Source organism: Microtus oregoni, unplaced genomic scaffold, assembly GCF_018167655.1.
Source record: "Microtus oregoni isolate MIOR12 unplaced genomic scaffold, Mior012 000001F_ref0000356, whole genome shotgun sequence".
NCBI classification, from domain to species: domain Eukaryota; kingdom Metazoa; phylum Chordata; class Mammalia; order Rodentia; family Cricetidae; genus Microtus; species Microtus oregoni.
Window position 1 is genome coordinate 11713612 of NW_024543060.1, and position 14466 is coordinate 11728077.

Genomic DNA, 14466 nt, shown 5'->3' on the forward strand with positions numbered 1-14466 from the left:
CTGTGGTTGCATAGTTCAGGTGGTGTATTTAGCAGTGGCCTTCTTGCTGGCAGACTAGGATAGGAGAGCCCACTACATGATTCAGGGAGTGTGTGTATGTGTGTGTGTCTGTGTGTGGTGATTCCTCTCCATCGTTCTAATAAATTACCAGGATTGAACCATAATCACTTCCCAAAGGCCCCATCCAGCGTCGTAATACATCAAATGGTGATAAGCTCGAGGACATAAAATCAGGTTGTGCAATCAAGCTTTATCATAACTATTCAGCAATGGTATTTTGTTATGGGTGAATGAGCGGAATAAGAGAATGAGAAGAAAATGGCACCATGTCATAGTACAAGAATGCGACCGTGGATGAAAGCTCTACCCATACCGAATGCAACTGAGCTACACCAGGCAGAGATTTGGGTGACCATCTCACAGACACTTTAAATGAGTTGCATGTCAGGAAGATGAGAAGGGTTGCTAGGTTTGAAGAACAATGTTCTGGGTGTATGAAGAATATCACTATGCAAAGCAATCACATTGGTTTTGGGTGTCAGTATAACTGCTTCTAATGTTTAAAGTTCTCTGGCCTGCAATTATGGCCATCCTTGTGGGAAGATATGAAAAGAAGGAATGTCAACTGGGCATATACTAGGCAGTATTTCTGATGTGAATAAATTTTACAAAATTAATAATTTTTGCACCTGAGATTTGGCGTTGGTCAGCAGAATACGGGACAGGTGCCATCGTGTGACTCAATTACATCGTTATTTAAGGTAGTCTTGGAACAATTACATCGTTATTTAAGGTTGTCTTGGAACAATTACATCGTTATTTAAGGTAGTCTTGGAACAATTACATGGTTATTTAAGGTAGTCTTGGAACAATTACATCGTTATTTAAGGTAGTCTTGGAACAATTACATGGTTATTTAAGGTAGTCTTGGAACAATTACATGGTTATTTAAGGTAGTCTTGGAACAATTACATGGTTATCTAAGGTAGTCTTGGAACAATTACATCGTTATTTAAGGTAGTCTTGGAACAATTACATCGTTATTTAAGGTTGTCTTGGAGCAATGGTAGAGTGAGGCCCTGTACCCCAAACAATCCTGAAGAAGGAAACAGTCCTACCTGCCTCTACAGGAAGGAACCCTCCAGCCGCCTGTGGTGGGATAGTATTTTGACTAGGCAAAGTGTGTTACGTTTGTTTATGCTGCAGAATATTACTATAACGGTGTGAAATTGTGTTACTTTTGTTTACGCTGCATTCGTTTAGCGATGCAAGGATGTGTGTTTCATTATGTTAAGATGTGTCGCATCTGTTGCACCTTGCCTGTATCAGGCACCTGGTTGGTCTAATAAAAAACCTGAATGGCGAATAGCTAGGCAGGAGATGCTAGGCAGGGCTGCCAGACAGAGTGTATAAATAGGAGGAAAAATCTAGGCTTCAGAAAAAAGAATGGGAGGAGAAAGAGGAGGAGCAGAGAACAGGGGAAACAGAAGGGGCCGTCCACCCAGCCAGCCATGGAGTAAGAAGAAAGACATATCAAATAAGTAAAGGTAAAAGGGCAGAGGCAAAAATGTAGAAGAAAAACAGGATAATTTAAGTTAAGAGAACTAGCCAGAAATAAACTAAACTAAGGCTGTGCATTTGTAACTAAGAATAAGTCTCTTTGTTTGGGAACTGGGTGGAACCCCACCCCCAAGAAAGCCTGCTAGAGCTGCCCACCAAAAACCAGAAACAAACAAAATCCTAGCTGGTTCAGCTAAGCATCCTGAAGGGGAAAAAAATCCTTCTGGACCAAATGATTTTAAAAGCTGTGTTCCCTGCTGGATTTCCAGATGAGAACACAGCCCAGGGTCAGCCTTGCATGCAGCCTTCAGACATTTCGATCAGAACACCCAGCCAAGCCATTCCAGACTCAGGCCCCTCAGGTGTTAACACAGTAAACACATTATTATCAGCTGATAGGTTGGTGGTTACTTATTGTAAAACACTAGAAACCTGATAACTCACACAAAATATCTTTAAGGTAGAGCAACACCTGGCTGGGCCAGTTTGTTCTTTACATCATCACTCATATTTCCTTCTGGCCTGTTGCTCTCAGGCTCTAGATCTGAGAGACACAACATGAAATTGCAGGACATGTTGACAAGTTTCAATATTGTCCAATAGAAGGAACATTTTTTTTTCCAATTTTGGTTTTCTTTATGAGGATTTTCTCAGGTGTGCCATGGAATCCTATTATATTTCTAAACAGAGAATTGCTGAAGAGACTATTGGCCAAACTAAACCCAAAATGCTCAAACAAAATAAATCCTTGAAGGGACCATACATACATACATACATACGTGTGTGTGTGTGTGTGTGTGTGTGTGCATGCATGCGTGTGTGTGCTGGAGTGGTGGAGCACTTGCCTAGTACATACAAAGTCCAGGGTTCAATACACTACATTGCAGGGTTTGAATAAACATCATCCAGGTCCAGGCCTCAACAAGATAAATCCTTGAATCACTCTGTATAGAACTAGATTTAACAGCAACTACCCCCTTAAAAAGGGGGGAGGGAATAAAAGAAATTAATGGGTTGTGAGTTTAGATTAGTGATAGATAACTTGCCTAATCAAAAGAAGAAGAAAGAGAGATTAATGATAGCTATTGTGAAGCCTGGCAATATGGCATATGCCTTTAATCCCAGCTCTCTTGAGATCTCTGAATTCAAGGCCAACCTGGACTACAGAGCGAGTTCTGGGACAGTCAGGGTCACAGATGGAAACCCTGTCCTGAAACAAACAAAAGGATGGCTGTTAAACAAAGCTGCTAGTGCTGGACTCTCTTCCAAGTCTATACTTTTGTCAATCATGTTATTCAGTCACTACCCCATCGTGGCTACAGACTACATGATTTTTCCCTTTTGAGACAGAGTTAAAAGAAGGGGGGAGAAAGGGAAGGAAAAAAGCTATACACATAACATGTGAAGCAAGGGTTGAACATGCAGCCCAGATCGCCTTGTTGGAAGCAAACCTTGGTTTCATATTCAAAACGCTGCTTCTCAGTGTAGTCTTGTCATCACGACAGCTGAGCATTATCCTCCCATGACATGACCGTCATCGGGGTTCTCGCCAGCCTAAGTCCCATCAGGCTCACGGGAGAGACATGTATCCCAGCACATATTAAACTCCTGGGGTTTCATTCCTGCATAATATCCATTATGTACAATCAAATGTAAATCATAGTTTGAACTCAAACAAAACTTTCCTAATTCAACACGGTCTCTAGCTAATGTGATGATGTTAGTAAACCCAACTGATGTGGGGTGTCCCTCTGTATGTGTGCTGCTTTTGTTGCATGATGAATAAAGCTGATTTGGCCAATGGCTTAGCAGAGTAAGCCAGGCAGGAAATTCAAACAGATATATAGAGAAAGTAGGTGGAGTCAAGGAGATGCCCCGTAGTTGCCGAAGGAGAAAGATGCCTGAACCTTACTGGTAAGTCATAGCCTCATGGCGATACATAGAAATGGAACGGGTTAATTTAAGATGTAAGATCCAGGAAAACACCTGAGCCATTGGCCAAACAATATTGTAATTAATAAAGTTTCTGAGTGATTATTTGGGTCTGGGTGGTTGGGAAATGAATGAGCAGTCTTCGTCTACACACAACTCATCATAAATGTCTCTCTTTGATCACTGGTGTATTATGTCGTTCACTCTCAGACGTCTAAATAGAGTGGCAAAAGCTGTATCTATGAGCCACTGCTTATGAAATGCTTATGAAAATGCAAGGGAAGTTCTTCCCACTCTTACGGCATACAATTTCATAATGAGTGTCTGTAGGTACATAGTTTTCTTCTACCAAAAAAGCTATAAATATCACAACTTTCTAGTGTTGACTTGCTTTTTCTTGTTCCTCTAACTTACAATTCCATGAAAACAAATGAATTGGAGTATTAACCTTATTGGTACTCATTGATATTCTAATACATATCTTGGTAGATTATTCTGTGGATGTAAACAAAACTCTAAACTGAACTATAATGAACTTATGGAGCAGTAAAGAACTCACAATTGCCAGCACTTGGGGCTGAAGAGATGGCTGCTCTTCTAGAGGACCTAGGTTCAGTTCCCTAGGTGAAGAGCTATGGACAATTCATATCTGTGATGATGGCAGTAGGTCAGGTTTCTTTAAGAATGCTGACCCTGAGGAACTGATCACACTCCAATGGAAGACCACACATCCAAGAATAAATGGACAACACAAACTGGACTTGATGGGTTTGAAAAGAGAGAGGAAGAAGATACGAAGTTCGGGGAACAGAGTAAGGACTGAACTGGGATGGCCTGGAGGAGAAATGAGCATAAACAAACACTTTGTATGAGCATATAAAAGGGCTAATAAAAAGGAAAAGAACTCATCATCAGCCCTGCAGCCATCATGGAGAAGCAGAGGCCACTGTTGCGACCACTGCTGAAACCCAAGCCTGAGCTGCCGTGCACAGAGAAGGAGTCTACAGAGCCTGCAGCATCTATCTCTGGAACAATAAAAATGAAAGAAGGAAAGAAGGAAAGAAGGACGGAAGGAAGGAAGGAAGGAAGGAAGGAAGGAAGGAAGGAAGGGAGAAAGAGGAAGGAAAGAGGGAGGGAAGAAAAAAGTCTGGTGTCTGCCTGACTTCTTGCCCGGGTGTGTCCCTTGTTCTCTCATTCCTTTTCTTCTTCTCTTGCCTAGATTTTCTCCTCCCATTTGATTTTTCTGCCCACCATCCCATCATTTCTCCTGCCTAGCTATTGGTTATTCAGTTTTTTTATTAGACCAATCAGGTGCCTTAAGCAGGCAGGGTAGAACAAAGGCAACACATCCTTTTCACAGTCAAACAAATGCAGCATAAACAAATGTAACACACCCTTGCACAGTTAAAGTGACATTCCACAGCAAAAACAAATGTAACACATCTTTACACAGCTGAAATAATATCCTACAACACCCCTCCCTGTGAAATATCCCAGAACTGAAGGAGAGGTTAGCATTCCCTTAATGCCAAAGTTAGACGACCATCATTCCCCAAAATTACCAACAGCCAGTACACTAGGAATGGATGGAAAGAGCCTCACTAAATGTGATGCACATAACTAGCACTAAACTCGGTGGTGAAGCTAAATGATACCCTCTGTGGTGGAGAACAAGATGAGGATGCCTGCTTAGCAGGTCTATTTAGCATAGTGCTGGATGTCCCGGTCGGAGCAGCAGAGAAGAAAAGAATCCACAGGAAGTGATAAAAGACATAAAATTGCTATATTCAAAGTCTAAAGCAGGCAAAACCCCTAAGCATTCAAGAAAAAAAAAATGATTGACTGAACACAAGACACACAAATTCAGAAGAATGTAACGCTAACTGACAAAATTTTGAATTAACTGATATTTACAGTATGTAATGCAGACAGAGCATTTGCCAACATGGATTACATCTTGAGCCACAGAACAATTTGAAAACAAAAATTTCCTAAAATATGGTTTTTGAACAGAAAGTCATTTAAGAAAAAAAACAGTACAATCAGGAGTTTAGGAAACCTCCGTTCTTTACATTTAAAGCTTATGCTTTGAAATAACTTGCTCATCGCAAAGGAAACTGGAATGTGGTTTCACAAATAACAATGGTTTTCTGGAAGATTATATGGGACCGCAGCTGCTTTCCAATTCCTCCCTCTGCGCTGGAAAATAACTCCCTGTGAAACTTGCCCAGCTTGAGTGGCATGCTCTCCAACAGAACATGGCAATGATGCATTTAGGATCCTCAGAGGTGCAGCTGGAAGAGGTCATGCAGCTCTGGTATCTTCTAGAACACCAGTTTGGTGAAAGACAGTCACTAGGAAGTATCTGTGGCAAGTTTAAATTAGAATCCCCTCCCCACTAGCTTTAGACATAATTTCTGGAGCCGCCCTCCTAGAGTCTCATGTCCCTGATTTAGTTTCTGGATTTGGTGTGGGGATCACATGGAATCTTCAGACACAGACTCTGGGATGGGGGCCTGAGGTTCTGCATGGTGACAGCTCCCAGGGGATGCCACCCTGATCTGGAACCTTTATCTCCTGCAGCGAGAATCTGCAGAAGAGGCCTAAAGAATCAACACCCTCAGGAAAGGAACCCAAGAAGAAGGCAGATTCTTGAGTCCCACCCAGAACTACTCAGTCTGAAATTCTAGATGGAGGCCCAGCACTCTGCGCTGTGACATGTCTTCTAGGTGACCGAAGCACTCCCCAGTCTAAGAACCACGACCTAGAAAACAAAACTGCAGGGGGAAAAGGCTAGAGAGGAAGGCTCCAGTGTCACAAAGTAATGACCTATTGTGGGAATAAAACAGGAGTAGAGAAAGATTAGATTCTGCCTTAGTCAGGGTTTCTATTGCTGAGAAGAGACACCATGACCATGGCAACTTTTATAAAAGAAAACATTTAACTGGGGCTGGCTTACAGTTTCAGAGGTTTTAGCCCACTATCATCATGGTGGCTTGTAGGCAGATCCAGTGCTAAGAATCCTATATCTTGATCTGCAAGCAGCAGAAGGAAAAATTACAAACCACGCTGGGCGTAACTTGAGCATATGTGAGATCTCAAAGCCCGCCTCCACTGTGACACAGTTCCTCCGACAAGGCCGCACTTCCTGACAGTACCACTCTTCTACAGGTGAAGCACTCAGATACAGGAGTGTATGGGGGTCATGCCTATCAAAACCACCACAGATTCATTGTGTTCCACTCATGAGAAGAAATAATTGTCTCAAGCAAAACTGTCAAAGTTGGCTGGAACTTCGGCTTTTGTGTTATTTGCTCTTGAAGCGCCATAAGAAATCATACTGTAACTATCCACCTAAGAGAACTATAATACGTCTGAGTCTGGGTGTGAACATGCATATGTGGATGAAACAAAATTTTCTCACCTGGGCTGACAATGCTCACTCCAAGAACCAAAGGTCACCTAATAAAACTCCTGCACCCACACCGGGAGGAACTCGCTGTGGTGGTTTAATTAAGAATTCCTCCATAGGCTCGAAGCCAGGTGGTGGTAGCACAGTCTTTAATCCCAGCACTAGGGAGGCAGAGGCAGGCAGATCTCTGTGAGTTCAAGGCCAGACTGGTCTACAAGAGCTAGTTCTAGGACAGCTAGGACTGTTACAGAGAGAAACCCTGTCTTGAAAAAAGAAAAGAAAAAGAAAAAAGAAAAGAAAAGAATGTCTCCATAGTCTCATATGTTTGAGTGCTTGGTCACCAGGGAGCAGAACTATTGGAAAGGATTAGAAGAACTGGGAGGTGTGACCTCATTGGAGGAAGGGTGTCACTGGGAGTGGACTCTTAGCTTTCAAAACCCCACACTAGCCCCCTCTACCACTCCTCCTGCTGCCTGCACATCAGGATGTAAAGCTCTCAGCTGCTTCTCCACCACTATGTCTGTTTCCTGCCATAATGATCATGGACTAGCCCTCTAAAATTGCAAGCAAGTCCCCAATTAAATGGTTTTGTTTATTTGTTTTTATAAGGGTTGCCTTGGTCATGTTGTTTCATCGCAGCAACAATAACCCTAAGACACTCTTTTGTGTTGATGGTCAAGGTTGCCCAAGAGATTCTTCAAACATACAGCCCACTGTTACTGTCCTTGGCTGACCCCCAGAGGTAGAAGGTAATTCCTTGTTGTTGAAGACCCCATGATATAGGCCCAGAGGCCTGTGAGCTGGAACTGACCTAAATGCTTCCTCTGAGAACAAGCTTTCATGGTACCAAAAGGCGCCATTCAACTTTCCAAAGGAGGGAGGCAGACAACTGACAGTCCAACCAAGCTTTGATACCTATGAACCACAACAACAAAAAGATCGAAAAATACAAATAAAAGAAATAATTTTAAAAAATTGGTTATTCTGGGCATGGAAGTGTACAGCTTTAATTTCAACACTTGGGAGACAGAGAGGCAGGCAGACCTCTGAGTTCAAGGCCATCCTGGACTTGGTATCTTACCAAGTTTCAGGACATAGTGAGCCGATCCATAAATAAATAAATAGATAAATAGTTGCTAATATAAATCCACGATCTTTACTTGTAGGTCCTGGCTGGGCCTGTGTGTGGTGGGGGCTGCAGAGGTGGCACAGAATGAAACACAAGACAAGGAAGCACCCAGAACTGGATAAGGATGGAAAAAACTCGGGACACAGGATGTTCTGAAGTTGGTAATGGTGGCTGGCCTAACATCGTATCCAATGAGTTGCCTAGCATTATGATACAGTGCCATGAGATTGGACCTTTGCGGGTGGGTCTAAACCACAGCGGGTGAGGGACAAACATGCCTTGCACACAGAGCTTATGCGGGCAGTTTTATTGGGGGAAAGGAAGGGAGAGGCCATAGAAAAAGGGAGTGATACACTGCTTCATACCAGCATGCGCTGAGCCCAGGGCCAGGGAGGGAGGGAAGCTTATGTCTGTTAATGTGATGAGAAAGCAATGGAACCTGTTATCTCAAGACCCCTCTGACTTAGTCGTTTACAGTTGTGACTGTCCAAAAGGTGGCACAGCGTTCTATGACGTGAAGTAACTGAGAAACCTACTGAGGCTGTTGAAACCATGACCTGGGAGCAGAGTCACTGAATCAGTGAGGAGCCTGAGCTAACTCTCCAGTTCTGAATTTCTCGGTAGGGCGCCATTCATACAGATGGAGACACACATGAGACCCTTAGACTTGGGGGCCAGGAAAGAGGGCCTCTAAAAATGTGTTTATGCTGTAAAGTAGACACATATAAAGATTTATATTCAATTATTTGTGGTGTGTGGTGTGTGTTGTATGCCTTGTGTGCAGGTGCCCAAGAAGGCTGCAAGTGGGAGTGGGTGTCAGCTCCTCTGGAGCCAGAGCTATGAGTTGCTAGCTGCTCCACGGTGGGTGCTGGGATCCCAGCACGGGTCCTCTGGAAGAACAGTTATGCACATTGAACTGCTGGGCCATTTCTCCAGCCCTGTAAACTGTATTGTAAAGTGGTTTTCAAAACTGTGATTAAGAATTTCAAAGTAGGGGCCAGCAAGATGGGTAAAGGCACTTTTCACCAAGCCCAGTGGTCTGAGTTGGCACCCTGGATCCCACATGATAGAAGACGCGCTCAAGTTGTCCCCTGCCTCCACATGCTGGCTGAGGCACATATGCCCCTTCCCTAAGCAATTAAACGAAAGTGTAAGTTAAAAAAGAATTTTCAGTGCATTGTTTCTCATTCACTGACTTACTTTGCAGTGAGCTCCGTATCTCGGTGGATAAGAAAATCTGAATCTGTGAATCTGTGAATCTACCCCTCAATCAATAACCCTTTATTATACTCAATTCTGAGCTAGTGTGGGATTTCTTCTTAGCATCCGTCATCACAACCAATGAGACTGCCTGGGTTTGGGAAGGGGTGTGGTCAGCTTGGGTTTGGGAAGGTGAGCCACTGGCTTTGATTTGGGAAGTTGAGTGGCTGGCCTTGGTTTGGAAAGGTGAATGGTCGGCCTTGGGCTGGGAACAGAAGTCATACACCATGAAGGGTAGTTCTCAAACACTGTACCTAACAGTTCGATTTGCTGAAGAGCAACAATAGTAAAGTTTTGAGAGTAGAGCATCATCCGGGAACCTTTGGAATTTATGTAAATGATTCTGCCAACATAGAAAGGCAACCAACAAACTATGAACGCAGGAAACACCACCACTGCATAACAAGACACAGGCACCGGAATTAGCAAAGGCATTTAAATAAAATAAAGCCCCACTCCTCCCCCGCACTTGCAAGTGTAAACAACAGCAAAATAAGTTAGAATCTTTACTTAAAACAGATCCTCAGGCTAGCCCCCACCCCCCAAAAAAATCAGGTTGTGAATTGCATTGATGTTTGTTTTCTAACTGTACATTAGGTTCACAAATGTGTAAGCACACCAGAAAGCACCCCCCGCTGCCGCTGCCGCCCCAGTTTTGGCATCTGCTTCAGAAATATGTTCTGTTTTTCGTTGCTAACAATTAGCAACAGGTCTGCAGAGTGTGGGGTTTTTGATTTGATTTGCATTAGGCTCCGGGGTAACTTAACATTAAAAAGAATCTTCAGCAATGGGCCTCATCTTCTCAAAGGGGCTGGAAGTAATGCCCAATTGCAAACCTCTCAGAGACTGAACGAGCTCCCAGTTACTCATGTTGGATCGCAGCGACTTGGAAAACCTTCGCTGTTTCCGAGTTTCCCACCCCCAGGTGCGTCCCTACACGCACTGGGAAACAGATCTACAGGTGGAGGCGAGCCTAACATGGCGTTTGGAGAGCGGGCGGTAGCACTTACTCAAGACACGGGACTGTCTGTCCTTGGCCCCTTTCCCGTCAGGCCTCCCCAGGGCCCCAGCTTTTCCACGGCTAGTGTCTAGTGTCCCATGAGCCCTCAAAGGATGCTGAAGCCCAGGAAGGGCAGGAAGAAGTAGGCAGTAGTGACCCACAGAGTGACCGTCGGCGCCTCTAGCTGTGCGGGGTCAAGGGAGGGTGCTCGCGGCTGAACAGCGCTGCAGCTTCCGCAGACTCGGTTCCGAAAGACGGCGGAGACAGCGCCGGTGTCCACGAGGACCCGAGGGCCAGAGGGACCCGAAGCGAGGGTTTGAATCTGCTAAGTGCAGTTCAGGTCTAGGTCGGCAGAGAGACCAGGGAGGACATCTAGCGGGCGACCACTAGAAAGAAGGGCCCAGCTGAGAGCTGTGCCACCGCCCGGAGCACTGGGGTGGGCGCTTGGAGGCGGCTACAGGTAAAGAGGACCTGCGCTGCTGCAGGCGGCAGATTGCTCAGCAATGCTCAACGCTGAGTGCGGTCACGTGCGGTAGCATGACGTAGATGCAGACCTTGACCAAGCAGAGAGGCCTTCACAATTCCACCCCGAGCACAGCCACCTCTCTGGTTAAACTGTGCTTTGCCTACTCCACGTGTGTTTCATTGCTGTTCACGGAAAATGCATAGCTTTAGCAGGATTTAGCTCAGTGGTTCTCAACCTGTGTGCTGAGACCCCTTTTTGAGGTGGGGGTGGACATGCTATTAAATAATACTTTTACCGGGGTCACATATTTACATTACAATTCACTTTTTAAATTAATTAATTAATTTATTTATTTTCAAGACAGGGTTCCTCTGTGTAGCTATTGCCTAGTTCAAGACCTCCGGCTCATTAATTCTGCAGTAGTCCCCCTCTATCCCATGGTGCCTAATCCTTATACCCTTCTTTCCACTATACCTTCAGGGACTTCTCATTTTTCAGTTCTGGATCTCAAGGATGCTTTTTTCTTTATCCCTATCAGCTCTCCATCTTAAAATATCCTTGCATTCACCCAGACTGATCTGCATGCTCCTGATTCTATTAATCACATCCTGCTTCATCAATTTCCTCTCTATGTATCCCCAATAATATATTCAAAACTTCTAATTAAACAAATTAGCTGCTGTTACAGCAGGACTACCAACAGTTAGCCACAGAGCTGGAAGCACCAAGTCTATCAGACGTGCATGGGTATCCCAGGAAGTTGGTTTGGATTCACCTCAAACAGCATCGTGCCGAATCCAAGGAATACTGGACAGTTCCACAGAGCCTGGACAGCAAAGTAAAACAACCACCTACCCCAGGATGTGGCAAACTCCCCAGTTTTCTCAGCTCCACCCCGAAAGTCTGATGTCCCAGGTCAGCTAGAAGCAGTCTCGAGAACAAAGAGCTCTTACCCCCATCTCACCTTTGTATAAATCAAAGGGAAGGATGTTAGTATTTAGACATCCATACTGGCCTGACCTTAGGGTCCTCAGAACATGTCCTCAGCTGTAGCCACTAAGAGTACATTCCTGGGTACATTCGCTACATTCCCTTTTGAAATGTGGTGGTGTCCACCTCCTCTCTCTCTCTCTCTCTCTCTCTCTCTCTCCCTCCCTCCCTCCCTCCTTCCCTTCCTCCTTCTCTTCCACCACTCTTGTCTCCAGGGACCAATTTCTGCTCCCCTTTGCCCCTTCTCTCTCCTCTTCCAATAAACCTCCCATGTAAGCCCTGTTGCATGGTGTGACTTCTCTTCCAGGTGTGTTTTAAATGACAACCCCAGGAGACCTCTAAGGCCTTTGACAGACTAAGATGTCCTGATTACAAGACCTAGTGCATACTATTTGAGCCCTCGCATAATTTAACTCAATCTTTAATGACCAAGAGGCTGTTACTTGGGGCCGCCCAGTGCATTGGTAAGGCCAATGAGCACTGTGGCCTCTTGCTGGGTGCAAACTAACATTAGTAGCCATAGGGAGAGCTAAGCAGAGCTGGAGTCTGCTGCAAGGTCTTCCAGAAACTAGATTAGGAGGGCAGGTGAGAAAGGCTTGGGGCAATGTCTACAACTGGAATTTTACAGACGACTTCACAGGTTTGGCCTCTTTTCCACAGAAGGCCAGTTATCTGCGGCGGCCATGGAAAGGTGAAGAGCCACAGCAACTGACACGTTCTGTAATACATCTGCTACTTGCATGTGCAGTCCTGTGGTTAGAAGCCACAGCCTTGCACACACTATGCTGGGGATTTACTACTGAGCTAGACTCTCCCCAGTTCACATTTCCTAACATTTAACAAACCAGATTTGGGGAGTTTTATGTTTCACATTTTCAGTATGTCTTGTAGAGCAGGAAAGGCAGAGCAGGTCTAGGGCCCTATCCCAGACCTGTACAGTGGGATACAGGTACACCTGTAGACTGGTGTCCACAGCGTGGACCCGCAGCTCTCCCTATTCTCAGGCAGCCACTGCCTTCTCACCCATCCTCTTAGTTCCTAGACTCCAGGTGTCAAGAAATGGTTTCTGTGTGTGAATGACTGTATGCACTGCTAAAGACAACTCGCAAAGGGAGTTCTCCTGCCATGTGGGTTTCAGGGATGGCTCTCAGGTCCGCAGGCTTGCCTGTCAGTGTCTTCAACTACTGGGCCATCTTACCAGTCCCAGAAAAGGCATCTTAAGCAAAGCTGGCTAGGGAAGAGGAACCTGGCAGGGTGACCCAGAGCTCGCTTCTCAGTTAACAAACCTTTAGGATGTGACCATCGCATGGATCTGGGCTCAGGTGTCTCCAGGTTTCTCTGCATAGCAGAGATAGCAGGACAAATGCAGGTGAGAGGCAGTGATGGCACACTCTGCAGGGGACGCTCATCTCAGCTACACCTGGGGAACAGAGGCAGGCTCAGTGTGGCCAGGGGTGAGCTTACCCCTTTCAACCATGAGATGAAAAGCTGCCATTGCAGCATCTAAACATCCGAAGGTTCATCTGTAAATGTTGACTGTTTGATGACCACAGCTGTGTATTTATTTCTTTATTGGTCAGTTTCTTCCCCCTGCGTTGTTTCTATGATCACCAGGGAAAAACTGGGCATGGTGGTGCACACATACAAATCCTGCACTTAGCAGATGGCGACACAAGACTGGAGTTCAAGGCCATCCTGGGCTGCATGATAGATAATACTGACTCAAAAAGCAGAAACATAAAGAACGTATGGGAGAAAATGATGACCTAGACAAAAGGATTATAACATGACAACATCACCTTTTTTTTTTTTGATGGTAGGGGATCAGGGGTTTGGAGCCAGTTTTGTGTGCTTGTCTCCTTGGACCACCACACGTGAGGCCTCTCTTGCTTCTTTTTCATCTGCTTCAACATTGGTGAAAAGGTACTTGTGTTAGAAGCTAAGCCCTGGAAAGCCAGCCAGAGGCAACAGGTGCAGTGCTGTGCGGGAATCTGATGGCCTCCACAGGATGTTCTGGTCCGTGTTTGCTACTGTGAAGTGATGGTTCTGATCCCTTTGCTCACCCTCGACTTCAAGCTTCACTAAATTAGCAATGAACTCTGGAGGAGGCCTGTGGGACTGAGTGGTGGTGGGGAACAAGGGAAAGTTGAACTTTGCAGAGGAGCAGACCCAGCGGCAACAGCAACAGGAAGGCTCTGGGCTTCTAGTGGTGGAGAAATGTTAACAGATGACAAATTTGGGGTCAGGTATTTTATTCTTCCTAGGAAAATTTTTTGTTTTCTTTAGAGAATCTTGCTGCCCAGCACGGCATTTAACTCCTAAGCCGAAATGATCCTCCTGCCTCTGCCTCTCAGTAGATGAGACTAGAATTTTCTTCTTTTCTTTCCAATGGGAAGTTTATAACAGAATCAGCTTTTACGTAATGTGAACAAGACATTTAAGGAATTGCACAAGATGAATTCATTAGGACAAAGCTTCTAAACTCTTTTATTTTGAGGCAGGGTCTCACTACGTAGCCCTGGCTGGCCTAGAACTCACAGACCCACTTGCACCTGCCTCCTGAGCACTGGGGCAAAGCTTCTAATTCATTCTCCAGTCTACTGGACTCGTACTTGAATAATGAGTATGTGTTTGCACCGGCTGAAGCTCAATACCATGGGGGAAACTGTTGTGAGCCCCTTGGGAGGGAGGAGATAGTTCACTTTCTTACACTGGCA